This window comes from Ambystoma mexicanum, chromosome 2q, assembly GCF_040938575.1.
Source record: "Ambystoma mexicanum isolate Mex_15411 chromosome 2q, UKY_AmexF1_1, whole genome shotgun sequence".
Taxonomy (NCBI): Eukaryota; Metazoa; Chordata; class Amphibia; order Caudata; family Ambystomatidae; genus Ambystoma; species Ambystoma mexicanum.
The window spans coordinates 1,413,396,715-1,413,411,983 of NC_090924.1; the positions used below are offsets into that span (position 1 = coordinate 1,413,396,715).

The window sequence follows — 15,269 nt, forward strand, 5'->3', positions numbered from 1 at the left end:
GGCCTACTGAGCCTGATGGTTCAGGAGCCGCTACTCCTCCACTGTCGCACTTAGTACATGTTACTCAGAAGTCTGTTTCCAAGAGTGCCGGCCCTAAAATCTTGAGTCATATTTCTGAGGCATCAAAAGATGCTCCGAAAAGCTTTTTTGGTGAAAACTCGCCCCAAACTCGGGGCGGGAAACACATTCCAAGGCCCCTTCTCATGGTTCTGGGCCCCAAAAGGTCCCTTATTTGCTTTCAGGGTATTCACAGGCAGCCTCCTCCCCATTGTCACATGCGCTCAAACAGCCTGTAGACTCTGCTCTTTCTGCCTCAGCTTTCGCTCTTCCAGAAGCTTCCTCTGCCTAGACTAGAGAAAGATTGGAACTCTTTATGAATAAAGTGTCTCAATTTGTAGACTTTTCAGACAAGATTGATTACTTCAAGAGACCTCATCCCTATGATGAAGGTCCAAGACCTGCAAAGTCTACTAGGCTTCACTCATGAAGCCAGTCTTTCTCATAAGCAGAGATTACCCGATCCCTCTGCAGACATTTTCCTAGATTATCTTATTGATCAGGACAATGAAATCTTCTACATCCTAGATCAGGACGATGGCTCCCAAGACCTGGTTTCTCACGACCTAGATGCTTGGGCACCCTCAGATGACCAGGGTAATTGGCCCACACCCGCACCTTCTGATCCACTCCATATCCGGGGACATTCCGTCCTGGACTACCTAGTTGTTACTATGACTAGAAAACGAATGGGGGATTCCACTGTCTTTGTCTGAATGACTCCCCGATAAAGACTGCAAGAAGCTTTACGCCCTGGGCAAACACATCACTTCTTCTGCTGCCTATAGCACCTGCATCACTAACAGTACTACTCTTCTTGCTAGCTTTAGCAATGTCCAATGAAGACCGGTGCAAGAGGGTCTGCAGAATATGTACCAAAGCCTACAAGATTACAGCTACTTGCGGTGGTGCACGAAGGTCGTCCAGTTACACAGAATATGCTAAAGAACACACTTGATTCCGTGGAAACTAGCGGCAGGGTGTTGGCCGTAGGCACTCTTGAAACGCCATGCATGACTTAAGAATTCCAGGTTTAAGCCTGAGACCCGGGTCTTGCTCATAAATAAACCCATTAAGGAATCAGCCCTCTTTGGCAAGGTGGTGGGCGACGCCCTTGAGACTGCCAAGGAGCACGAAACGTTAAAGTCTCAATCAGTTCTCTGCCAAGCCATACGTACAGCATGGGGTCTTCAATACCCACCGGTCATTTCGCAGGCAGTCTTTTCCCTGCACAGCTCTGGGTGCCCATGGGACTGTGGTGCTTCCTGGTATTCAGGCCAGGGATCATCTGGTACCAACAGAGGGGATTTCGGCGTGGAAACGGTAGGGAAAGAAATGTAGCAGCCAGAAGCTCACCGGCCCCTGCCAGCAAATGACTTGATGATTCAAGTCTCCTCCCATGCTTGTCCAGTAGGATAATGTTTCACATGCTTCCCCCACGCCTGGGAGGGAATATCCTCAGGCCAGCTCAAGACTGTGAGCGGCGGCTACTGTATCGAGTAGCTCCATCTAGCCTGATACCACCCGCCACTGTCTACAGTTCATCTTCACATCCTCCTGGGAGAAGTACAGACACGGCTGCAAAAGGGAGCGATCGAGCTTGTCCCAGCTCTTCAGGTAAACAAGGGTTCTCCAGCATGGGGTCTGGCATGGATTCACATGCTCATGAATATTCCCCGTCGTCAGGCTGGGAATCCTCGGTAAAGAAAAAACCAGTATCAGTTTCGTTTCTGATCTGTCTTTCGTAGTAATAACCAATCACTGGTCTCTGCGTCATACTGACCACAGCCAATGACTGCCCTCTACCTAAGCACCGCCTCTGGCAGCCATCTTCAGATTTTTACCGCACGTTCATGTGTTGGGATCCTCGTGCTATTGCTCTCGAGCGTTAGTGCTATTTTTTCGCGCTTTTTACAAAAACTTCGATTCTTTCGGTCAAAAGAGCCTCAAGCTCCACCGATCCTACATCCGATCAACGGGGACCCGTGTCGGATTCATCTGTGCCCCTCAAGGGTGAAGATTTCGTCGAGCTACACTTCGGAGGACTCCAGAAGCTTCTCAGGCCCTGTCTCGGAGATGGCCCAGGAGAAGGGAAGCTCGACGCCCGGAAAGCTGTTCAGGGTCTGCCCTGGATGCCAGCTGCAGAACGTCTTCAAGGAGGACGAACACTCTTTCTGCCTTTACTGCCTTCATGAGGACAAGACGCACGTGGAGAAGGACTGTGCGTTTTGCGGCAACATGTCGGAACGGACCATGAAGGACCGCCATCAACGTCTCGCCAACTGGCTGGAGGGTAAGAGCCCGTCTGGCGAGAAGAAGAAGAAATCCGAGCGGTCTTCTAAGACCTTTGAGGGCGCCCCGGCGACGGGGGCCCAACATAAGGCCAAGCACCGCGAGTCCGCTGGCACCGGGAGCGCCGAACGGTCGGGCTCTGCGGGCGCCAGGCAGGGCGCACCCTCCCCGGCACCATCAACCACGAGCCAACGCTCTGGGTCGGGTAAGAGGAAGGCCGAGCACCCGGCGAAGCTCCTGGAGAGGCCCCGGTCGAGCTCTAAGGCAGAGGAGGAGCGTGGCAGTGCCCCCTCCCTCAAGGATAAGGCGGTGAGCGCACCTAAGGTGGTGAAGGCCTTGATCCATCCGACCAAGCCCTCTATCGAAACGGTCGCGGCGGCCCTGGCTCAGCCTGTGGTGGCTGCACCAGTGGTGGCGACCTCAGGGCCCAGAATCTCCCTGCCTCCTCGGAGGGAGTCTTCCTTTGTGCCCATCGATAGGACCCCCGTGAAACCCTCCGTGGGGAAGAAGAAGGGGGGGCAGGGCGTCGTCGTAGAGTCGGCCTCAACCTCAGAAGAGGAACTGATCGAGGTCTTAAGCCACGGCCTAGGCGTGGAAGAAGGCCAGCCCGTCGGAATGGACCCCGACGCAGGTGACGACGACGACATCGTCGAGGATACCGACGGGGCCCCTGCTCGCCCGTCGGATTCCCCTCTGCCAGCGCCGCAAGACAACTCGGCGGCCATTTTGTTGGCCATACAGTCCTTATGCTCCGAGATAAGGACGAGGCTACCGTTACCGACGGAGGAACCTCTCCCGTCGGGGGATCCAGAACCGGGACCTTCTGGTGTTCCCCCTACCAAGAAAAGAAGGATCCATCCACCACCTCCTTTTCAACCGTCGCGCCCCTTCCAGCCCTCCTCCCCGTCCACCCGAGGGGATGATACGGGGACTGACACGGCAGCGACGGGTACGGACGACGAGGCATACGACGAGGATTTTCCGTCGTCGCCTCCCACCAGGGCCTCTCCGCCCGACGAGATCGGATCTTTCCACTCCATGATCTCCAGGGCTTCCGAGCTTTTCCAACTCTGCCCTGAGGAGAAGAAAAAGGAAGGCTTCCTTTATCAGCGGCGCGAGGCCAAGAGGAAGACGGTCCTCGCAGTGCCTCTGTTGGACGACATTTGGGATGAGGGCCTTTCCCTCCTCAAGAACCCTTCCACGACGCCAGCTAGAAGAGACCGGTACGAGAAAAAGTACCGGGTCCCGGACACGGCCCCCCTATGCCTCCGGGCGCAGCCTACCCCGGACTCCGTCGTCTCCGCGGCAGCCAGGAAGAAAGCGGGGGGGGTGCGGCCTCCACATCGACTTCCCCGCCGGACGGCGAGGGAAAGAAATTGGATACTATGGGGCGTAGAGTCATCTCGTCGGCAGCGACGACGATTAAAGCGGCCAACGCCTTGGCTATCGTGGCCCGCTACGACAGGGAGCTCTGGTACAAGATGGCTCCTCTGCTGGATTTTCTGCCGGACGACAAGAGGGCGGAGGCCCTTGAGATCCTGCAGGAAGGTGAGGTGGCCTCGGACCACGCCATCACCGTGGCGACGGACATCGCCGACACTGGATTCCGCCAGCTGGGCAACGGTGTTTGCCTTCGACGTCGTGGATGGCTCAAAGCTACGGACTTCCGGCAGGACGTCCAGACCAGAGTCCTGGACATGCCCTTCGACGGGAACAACCTGTTTGGGAAGACAGTGGACGATTCCCTTCAGGCCATCAAGGCGGATACTGAGACGGCCCGGGCCCTTGGAGTCCTGCAACGACGGACGCCCTTTCGGAGCGGCGGAGGCAAGGGCGCCTCCAAAGGTTCCGGCGGCGGTTTCGCTTCCTACCGTCAAGCGGCCCGCTCGTCGTCGCAAGAGGCCTACAGAGGACGAGGCAAGTCTAGCGGACCCCGCCGTCGTCGCCAAGGAGGTCAAGGCGGCAAGGCCGCGTCCAAGCAGGATTGAACCGGCCTTGGGGTCGGGCCCCCACCGAAGCACCCCGGTGGGAGGCCGGCTGGCGGGCTTCGTCAGCGTGTGGGAGTCCATCTCCACCGACCGTTGGGTGCTGGACGCCCTGGCCCGGGGCCACGCGCTCGAGTTTCAAAGAAGGTGCCCGCGCGTCCCCCCCGTGGCCAAGAAAGAACTTCACGTCCCTCAACTTCTCCTGGAGGTAAAGGCGATGCTCAGAAAGGGCGCCATCGAACTCGTCCCAAAGAGGCTTCGGGGCTCCGGAGTCTACTCGAGATACTTCCTCGTGAAGAAGAAGACGGGAGGATGGCGCCCCATCCTGGACCTGCGACGTCTGAACAAGTTCATCAAGGCGCAGAAGTTCCGGATGGTCACCCTCCAGCACGTCCTGGGTCAGCTGGAGGAAGGAGACTTCCTATCGTCATTGGATTTGGAGGATGCCTACTTCCACATTCCCATCCTAAAGGGGCACCGCAAATTCCTCAGATTCGTGGTCCAAGGGCGTCATTACCAGTTCAAAGCCCTTCCCTTCGGACTACGGTCGGCACCCAGGGTATTCACCAAGTGCCTTGCACCGGTGGCGGCGCAGCTGCGCCGCGAGGGGATCCACGTCTACCCCTACCTGGACGACTGGCTCATCCGCGCCAAGACGAGGGAGCTCGCCGTGGTCCACATGGCAAGGACCGTCCAACTCCTCACGGACCTGGGATTCTCCGTGAACTACGCCAAATCCCACCTGGTGCCCGCGCAAGTCGCACTGTTTCTGGGAGCGAGGCTCGACACAGTGTCCCTTCTGGCCTCCCCGTCGGAGGAGAGGACCAGGACCATCTTGGGCAAGGTGCAACGGATGTTGGTGGCCGACGCGGCCAAAGTGAGGTCCATCAAGTCCCTCCTCGGGATGATGTCTTCCTGCATCTACCTCATTCCCATGTGCAGGCTCCGGATGCGCCCGTTGCAAGAATTCCTGGATGCGCGCTGGATCCAGACGACGGGCAGCTTCGAGGAAAGGATCAAGCTCGACGAGAGTTTCCGACGAGCGATACGGTGGTGGGGCACCCGCGCGCATCTGACGGCGGGCATGGACTTCCAGACCCCAGCCCACCAGGAGACTGTGACCACGGATGCCTCCCTGGAAGGGTGGGGAGCGCACACCGAAAATCTGCACGCAAGGGGACTCTGGCTCCCGACGGAGAAGTCCCTACATATCAACGTCCTGGAGCTCCGTGCAGTGTTTTGGGCCCTCAGGTCCTTCCTTCCGTCCCTCAAGGGCAAGGTGGTGAGGATCTTCACCGACAACACCACCACCATGTTTTACATCAGGAAACAGGGCGGAACCAGGTCCCCAGCGCTGTCCAAGGAGGCGCAGGACCTGTGGCATTGGGCCGTCGCCCAAGGGATTTTTCTGGTGCCGTTTCATCTGGCAGGGATAAAAAACACCATCGCCGACTCACTCAGCAGGGAGCTGCGCTCGTGCCACGAGTGGGAACTACGGCAGGATCTGGTGGATCGCCTCTTCCGACGGTGGGGCACACCCCAGATCGACCTGTTCGCGACGGCGACGAACGCCAAGTGCCGGAGGTTCGCCAGCAGGTTTCCCCAGACGAGGAGCATGGGCGATGCTTTCTCGTTCCCCTGGGAGGGCCTGTTCCTCTACGCGTTCCCTCCCTTGCCTCTGCTAATCCGGCTCGTCAACCAGCTCAAGAGGTCACGGTGCAGGATGATCCTCGTCGCACCTGCGTGGCCGAGGCAGATTTGGTTCCCGGACCTTCTGGACTTGTCAGCGTCCCCGCCGATCAAGCTGCCGGCGGACGCGGATCTACTCTCCAGGGAAGGAGGCGCCATCCTCCACCACGACCCGAAGTCGCTGAACTTGCAGGCCTGGCTCCTGCAGCACTAGAGTTTGGAGGATACGACATACCGGCCGATTGCAGAGAGGTTCTTGCAAAGGCCAGGGCGTCCTCGACTCTTAAATGCTATGGACACAAATGGAAGAGGTTCTCTGTCTGGTGCCACGCACAGAAGATTAACCCTCTACGGATTACGGCTCCCCAAGTACTGCCGTACCTGCTGACGCTGGCCAAAGCTGGTCTGGCACATGCGTCCATCAAGATTCATCTTGCTGCGATCTCCCGATACACCAGAACCACGGGCCGGACGTCCTTGTGGTCTCATCGTCTGGTGAAAGAGTTCATGAAGGGACTGTTCAGATCGTTCCCGCCGGTGAAGGCTCCGGCCCCGGCGTGGGAGCTCAACGTGGTGCTGACCAAGCTCATGGGACCTCCGTTCGAGCCTCTGCACTCGGCCCCGTTGAAGTTTCTATCGTGGAAAACAGCTTTTCTTGTGGCCATCACCTCCGCACGACGAGTGGGAGAGATCCAGGCCCTTTCCTGCAAGGCCCCGTACTTGACTTTCCACGACACGAGGGTAGTGCTCAGGACGCACCCCTCCTTCATGCCCAAGGTACCGTCGGACTTCCATCTCAACGAACCCTTGGTGTTACCTGTGTTCTTCCCGTCGCCTTCGTCGCCGGCTGAGAGGACTTTGCACTCGCTGGATGTAGCTAGAGCGCTGAAGTTCTACGTGGACCGCACGAAGGGTTTTCGGAAGACGTCACAACTCTTTGTGAACTTTGGACCTGTCAATCAGGGGAAGGCTCTCTCGAAGGCTTCCATCTCCAGATGGCTCTCCGGCTGTATCATGTGCTGTCACCGGTTGGCAAACCGACCGCTGCCTGGCCGTCCGAGAGCCCATTCCACCAGAGCGATCGCAGCTACCACGGCGTTCCTATCTGGTGTGCCCCTGCTGGACATATGCAGGGCTGCTACGTGGAGGTCGACGCACACCTTCACGAAATTCTACTGCGTCGACCGGGATTCCAGGGAGGAGTCCAGGGTCGGCCAAGCAGTGCTGCGCAACCTGTTCGCCTGAGGTGAGCCTGGTGAGGAGGTAAGATGCTTAATGTTGAGTTGATGTGATGCTTAATGTTGAGCCTTTGCCACCTCCCGTGGTTGTGCATGTGTGTACTGCTATGTATTCTTTATTCATGAGCATGTGAATCCATGCCAGACCCCATGCTGGAGAAGGAACAAGTTACTTACCTGTAACTGTTGTTCTCCAGCATGGGTCTGGCATGGATTCACATGCGAACCCTCCCGCCTACCCCTCTGCGGCTCTTCACTTGGTCATACTGCCACTTCACGTGCTTCCAAATCTGAAGATGGCTGCCAGAGGCGGTGCTTAGGTAGAGGGCAGTCATTGGCTGTGGTCAGTATGACGCAGAGACCAGTGATTGGTTATTACTACGAAAGACAGATCAGAAACGAAACTGATACTGGTTTTTTCTTTACCGAGGATTCCCAGCCTGACGACGGGGAATATTCATGAGCATGTGAATCCATGCCAGACCCATGCTGGAGAACAACAGTTACAGGTAAGTAACTTGTTCCTATTTTTTCAATATACTTCCTTGTACCCAAAAAGTATCTTAACCATGCGCCCTGTATTCGTCCTGCAAACAAATATGTCAAGCCTCAAAATTCAGGAGGGCAACTCTGGCCACCTTGGATTTGAAAGATACATACTTTCATATTTCAGTGTTTCCAGCGCACAGAAAAGTACCTAACGCTCAAGATAGAAGACACTAGCTATCAGTTCAAGGTACTACGCTTTGGTATTGCCTCAGCCCTGAAGGTGTTTACCAAGGTACTGGCAATGGCAGCAACTCACCTGCACAAACCGTCCATTCCAGTGTAGCGTTATCTCGACGACTGGCTCATAACTAGAGACTCGTACTAGGTGTTTCTGGAGAACACCCAAAAGACAATAGACCTTCTTTTCACTCTAGGGTTCTCCCTTAAAATGTGGTTGTTTGACAAACCTGCTCTACACGAAGTTCCCATCGTATTATGTACCTGTTTGATATGTTGTATTTGCTGAATGTAACCACTATGTATGCTACTATCTGTGCCTCCGGGCTACATGTAACTGGTTCTCTCCAGCGTCCTGATGCCGCAGCTGTCCCCGCAAAAGTCAAACAATTTCTGGGGGCCCTTATTTGGACAGAAGACGGGCGCATCTTCTCCTCTATGAGAGGGTTCAAAACATGTTTCAGATACCTCAGTTTCTAGCCATTTGGGTAACTGTACAGAAAGCCATGCGGCTGTTGGGGATGATGACATCCTGCGTCTTCCTAGTTCAACACGCTCGTATGCCGATGCGTCTGATGCAGGAGTGATTTTCGAGCCAATGGTGTCAGGCAAGTGGTCACTGGGACAATCTAGTAATTGTCTCGACAGTCCTCGTTCAATCTCTGCAGTGGTGTTTGAAGGAGAACCTTCTGATGGGGAAATGCCTTCACCACCCCCGCAGTAGAAGCCACTCTCGCGATGGATGCTCCTAGAACAGACATGTGCTTCCAATCAATAGCAGCCAATCACGTAAATCTGTTGGAACTGCCTGCTGTGTTGAAGGCCCTTAAAGCCTTCTAGACAGAGCTTCAAGGGAATACCGTCCTGGTCTTCAGACAGCACCACAACCATGTATTACCTGAACAAACTGGGCCAATCACTCGCCAGGACTGTCCAAACTGTCAAAGAACATTTGGAAAGGGGCACTTAAACACAACATGTTCCTAATATCTCAACATGTTCCAGGAGAACACAATCTTCTGGCAGACGTACTCTGCAGAGACTTGCAACTACCTGAAGAACACGATTGCAAGAAGAAATTCTGCACAACATGTTTGCAGAATGCGGTCATCCAGACATTGACTTGTTCGCAACTCTAGAGAACACACAGTGCCCAGATTAAGCCTCCAAGTACCCGCATAGAAAGTCCAAAGGGGATGTTCTCTGGATAACATGATCAGGAGATTTGCCTACGCTCCCCCTTCACCCCCCGCCCCCAACCCCATCATGGTGCAATAGTAAAAACATCAACCATATTGACTATTCACCTAAAGATATAGTCCTTTATTTAACACATCTTTGATTCAGAACTTATTTTTAACTCAATAAAGGTCCACCTTGTTGTCCTCTTTGCATACTCAAGGTTTCTTGGTGGAAAGTTCCAGTAATTAAGGTGTTCATCATGGAAGGAGTAAAAAGACTTCACCCTCCTATTTCTAACCCAACTCCAGGATGGGACTTGAATGTTGTTCTCACAAGACTAATGGGATCTCCTTTTGAGCTAATGCCTAATGCTAGTCTTAAGGCTCTCACCTATAAGACTGCTTTCCTAGTGCCCATCACCTCTTTCAGGAGAGTTAGTGAACTGCAGGCTCTCTCGGTTCAAGACCCATTTGTGACCATTCATAAAGACATGGTGGTACTGCACACACACTCGCGCTTTGCGCCTAAATTCATTTCAAAGGTCTATGTTAACCAATTGTAAGGAAGGCATGGTATCAATAGTCAGATGGACACAAGTGATCACAGTTCAGGAGTGTTTATTGAACTTCAACAATGGTGTGATAAGCACCTATCTAACTCTAAATCTTCTGATAGGAGCAAGCTACGACCATCAAATAATAAAGCAGTCCTAGTAGAGTCTCGTCAAAGTGAACCTGCATGCATTAAAAAAAACTATTGGCAATCCTTACCGCTAAATACAAACGGTGTAGGAAGTGTTCATGAAATGATATGTCGGGATGTTCAGGCCGTTGGCCTCCCTTCCCCATGTTTTCAGCACGGGACATGCCGGTTCACTTGAGCAAAGCACTCTGGCTTCTTCGGCACAAGGATATTGTTTCATTACCAGCATCAGGACCTTCTTTACCCAAGTCTCTTTACTTCAAAGTCTCTTGATTCAGAGGGCCTGATGTTCTCTAAAACAAAACACAAAGTTCCTTTCCTCTTTTACATACTCAATTATTGTGATTCACTCTGGATCCCCCTCAGCCAGTTTCAGATCCCTTTTTATATCACAATCATTATTGTGTATCCCCCTCTTCCGGGTCCATATCCCCCTTTTCACAATGTTCAGAGAATATTCTTTCTCGGGTGACTCAAGATTTGCCCCGGATCCCCCTCAGCTGGGCTCAGATGCTTCCTCTTACACAATAAGTCTTCCACAACCGGGCTCAGACCAATTTCAGATCGTATTAAATTATCGAAGATTTTCGAATGTGCACAGGGTTTAGCTTGACCCATTGCAGGACCACTTTGATCAACAATTTCCCTTTTTACAGTTGCCAACACGTTGGAGACCTAATGGAGACCTTCGAATGAGCACCCACGTGGTGCCGGACCACTCTGTCTACAGTATCTTTCTTGGCTTCCAAAAGTTGAGTCACTCGTCTGGTTTTCAAGTATATTTGTGTTGCTTGTTAAATGCATTTTACATACAGTTCTCTTTAAATTTCTTTATACAATGTTGCTACTTGCAACCTTAGTTCTAACACAGGCTGGCCTGGTTATGAGTCTCTCCGAATCTCACCGGCTGTGCTGTCTTAACTGGCGTTGCTTTGTTGTAGGAGCCAAGGACAGTACCACAGTGTCAGCTGTGTCTCATCACCTTAGTTATAGACGCAGGAGAGCCCAGCGTACCTCTGACACACAATGCAGGTTTCTTCAGCTTTAGTCCCTGGTCTTAAGTTTCTTATTTTCCAAGGTTCACGAAAGTAACGATCTGAAAAGGTCAAGAACACTTCCCTCCTTGCAACCCTCTCTGGTCTCACCGTCTTTCTCCTTGTATAAAACTGCCATCTTAGAACTACTGCTTCCTTGTGTGCTTTGCCTTGCTCAGAGTGTGCTTTTGTGCTCTGCCTTTTATCCCTGTGGGGGAAGTGTGATGGAAGTCCGGTGTGCATAATGATCTGTAATTGCCTGTCATGCAGGGAGGGAGAGAAAGAGCAAGAGAGGCATTCAAGGGAAAGTCAAACAAAGTTTCCTTAACCCATATATTGCAGGAGTCTTCAGCTATCCCATTTCAAGAAGGTGAAAGCAGTCCTCTGGTTTGATTGGATCTTGGTCCTTTGTGAGGTAGTTCGGAATCCTGCCAATAATTCTAAACTGCCTTTCGCTCAGACTTTAGACCAGGAAGGTCACAGTTTTCATAGATCCAGAGAATAACTTTAGAAAAAGCCTATTCAAAACAGGAGAGGAAACCCAAGACAATGTCAAGTTAAAGATTACAAGCAAGATAGAGGTGGAGCCATTCAGCAACAGGAAGCTAGGTTCAGCTTTAGCTCAGAAAAGAATTGTGAATGAGTTCAGTGTTTTACTTTTCCCTGTATATATGTCGTTGGAACTGTAAGCAGTTAACGTTACATGAAGTTGCCAGTTTGAGCATATATTCAATACTTTCTTAACAGTTGCAAGTTTTCTTTTGCAAACTTTTAATTAATAAAATACTAACACCCGGCATCGCGGCTAATCTTTAGTGTGGGCAGCAACGCTCGAGGATGAGACCTAGCGTTGCGTCGAGCGTGCTCGTGTATGAAGCTTTTCTTTTCCGACTGCGTTTACTGAGCGCGTTAGAGAAGGATAACTCCATCACCTCAGAAATACTGCAGACTCCTATGACTGCTCTAAATAGCGCGGCGTGTTGGTTAAAGAGGAAAGAAGGTTTGGAGATTGTATTTTAAAAGGAGCTGAAAACTAGTATGCGGCCCAGAGCAGGGTCACAGTCAAATTTAACTCATTATTCGCATTTGGTTTTTTAAGCTTTTTTTGTGTTTGACAAGTTGCGAAAAGAACTGAAAGCTAATTGATCATTGGCATTTTAGGGGCCTTAAATAACCACAGAATTTGATAAAGTATAGCCATTTTTAGAGCTGAAGCGGAAAAGACAGAGAATCAGTTTATTGAACTATAGTAAAAGTAATGAAAAAGATACAGAGAACCCTGGTTGGTAGTTAAGTACATCCTGGGTAAGACGAAATACAAAAGAAGTTTCATTTAGAGGAATAGTTGTTTACAGCTTTCAGCTTTCAGCAAAGGCTATCCGGTACAATAGGGTACAGGTGGGGGTGAATTCTCTGAAGAGAATCGGAAAGGTCAAAGGCATGAAAAATATGAATCTTGCTGTGTGTTTGTAGGTCAGTGAAGTCGTATAATCCAGTTAAGAGTGCCAGAGGCGGCACAGGACCTGGTTTGTTTTATCCACATCCCCTTTCCCTTTGGGATTATCGGCCCTGCAATTTTTGAATTGAGGATTGCAGAGTAGGTGAATCAGGGGAGTCTGTGGGACCATAGTCTCCTCCTGCAGTAAGCTAGAACTGGAACCTTACATTGCCTGACCTTGCCTGGCCATTGTATTGGGACATGCCAGGTATACAACTCTGGTGTTAGTCCATTTTCGCTCATGATGAGCTGGCTGTCAGAAGGTGTTCATGTCGGGAAAGGGTGGTGGTGGGTTGAGTTTCTAAGTATCCTACTTGGTAAGATGGGGAAACGGTGGTACGGGGAAGGGGATACAGAGTGTCACCATCCGGTGTCCGACTCCCCAAAGACCCCTCATCCATGTGATCCTCCCGCACTGGTCCACCACCAGGAACTGGATCCAAAAGCAATGGCCGTGTCCTGGCCACCTAGGTGAAGATCACTGGGGACTAGCGGGTGAGACGCCCTCAGGTTTCTCACACAATCCATCGAACGTCCAATGTACTCGTATGTCCCTTCTCCTTTCCTCCATCCTTGTGGGCGTCCTGGAACCATTGGCAATGAAAAAGCGAGCTTCCCCTTTACATTTAGTATAGCGCATGGGGGCGCTGCCTCTGGTGTGGGAACACCATGCCCTCCGGCGCTTCACCTTAGTCCTTTTCTGCACAGAAACCTGGCAGCCAGCGCAGAGACTTAACTTTCTGCTTGCTTCCCTTCCTTGTTTTTCAATCTTATTTAACCTCCTTCGATGCTTCGACTCCACTGGCTCATGTCGGCTGCAGGAGGATTCACAAAATGTACTTTATGCAACCGTTCGTTCCCGGCCTCAGACCTCCATGCACTGTCTTGAGTGCCTGAGGCCCGGCCAAAGCTGGGACGAGTGCGTGGCTTGCAGAGCTCTCGGTCACAGGGCCTTGTCGAATATTGTTGCATTTGATGGAGATATACCACACTTCTCCGGTGCGCCTTAAGGAATTTGTCTCCAGGACCTCTCGTCACGACATGGTAGGACCCTGTTCAGCATGGCTCCGAAGCGTGGCAACTCCTTCCCAGCCATTCCTGCTGGCAAGGGTCCCTCAGATTTAGGTTCTGGCAGGCCCGAGGACTCTAAGGCTACCGGCACTCAAGCCGAGGGGCCTGTGGGCTCTTCCAGGCACTCCGGAGTGTGGAAAAACCAGAGGGTGTTTCACAGTCCAGACCCCCAGGGATCCTTCACGGGCACAGCCATCGCCTTTGGATCCAGACCCTAGGGGTGGACACGTGCAGAGGATCTCCTGAGTGAGGGGTCCTCGGGGAGTAGAGGGAGGAACACCCGACAGCGCGTCGTGGTATACCCCCTTTCCCTATACCTCTGTCCCCTCCTATTTCATAGGGCATTCCAATTCCCAGCTCCCTTTCCCCTCTTTCTACACAGACACTGAGCTGAGCAAGAGGAGGTCTGAAACTGAAAAGAGTACCACTCATGCAATACCTTGGACATGTCCCACTAACATGTCAGGCAGGGTCAGGCACTCAGCCTTAATTACATACACCTGTTACCTATTAGCCCTCCCCACATGGTTAAAAGGTGGAACACTGAGACACACTCTGAGCGAGGCAGTCTGAGAGAAGGAGCAGTTCTTCCCAGAGAAAGGCGAACCCAGCTGCAGGAATCTGAGGACCAAGGGGCCATGCAAGTACTGTTTCAAAGGCAAGCGCGAAAGCCATATTCCAAGCAGACCTTAAGGCTTCGTAAACCAACGGGAGAAAAGAATTCCCTCTTTGAAGTGCTTCAAGGTAACCAGCCACCCTCCCGGGTGAAACTGCAGAGTTGGGTGACGAGTAGAGACAGCTGTGATACTGGTCTTGACTCCCGCGATCAAAGCAAAGCAGAAGGCAACAAAGATATCGCACCCAGTGAGTTATTGGATGCAGCAAAAGTCTAGTTTGTGAAACGAAGGAATGAAACTGGATATAAAGTTGAAACCGGCATGTATGCCGACAAACACGACCAAAATGGAATGATTGCTTGGAAGGGTGTTGTAGAAATACAAAATAAGAGTGGTCCAGCGAAGATGCAAATGCCCAATCAAGTGTTTGTGAAGTGTACAACAGTATAACCAAGCCAAAATTGATCGAAAGAAGATAAAAGCGAAATCCATGAACTTTATAGTTGGATCCAACGGAGGGAAACTTGAATTGTGAAACTAACTTTGTAGTGTAGAAACTATAAGTACCAAGAGACACTGCAAAATGTAACAATCAATGTGAAGGTGTTGAACTGTGAATAAACTAGGGGTCGAATTGGTCCTGCCAAGGTAATGTCCAATCCTCGCAGTGTCCAAAGTCTTTGACGGTGCAATCCAGTTAATGGTAGCTCTAACCTGGTGAAGGGAAGTCTTGAAAGCAATGTGAAGTAAAAGTTGGTTTGATCCCAGCTGAGAGGAACCAGGGTGAGATAAAGAGTGAACTGCAATATTAAAATTGGTTTGATCCTGGCCGAGGGGAACCTGTTTGAAGCTGAAATTGTGGAGACTGGAGCCCGGGAGAGGGGAGCCTTTTTGTGGAACAATTAAGAAAGTGAAAGATGCAGACTTGGGTGAAGGAGACCTGAGGGGGGTCATAAAATTAGAGGGTGCTCGTCCACGAAACAAACTGTATCCTTGTGTCCGAAGCCAGTGTATCACTTGGCCAAGTGTGCCACCTTACACAGTGCTATAAAACGTTGGGAAGGGAATTTTGCTCAGCCATACTGACCTTGCTGACACTGATTTTTCTTTGTACATTATACATTCCCTCTACGCATATATTGTATTAGTGTATTGGCAGGCATTAGATTTATTACTAT

At 51.7% G+C, this 15,269-nt stretch overlaps 1 protein-coding gene across 2 annotated transcripts in view; it reads left to right on the forward strand.

Annotated features, from left to right (window-relative positions):
• ANKRD28 (ankyrin repeat domain 28) overlaps positions 1-15,269 on the forward strand; it is a 1,823,421-nt gene that overhangs the window by 1,638,852 nt on the left and 169,300 nt on the right. The window lies entirely within an intron of this gene.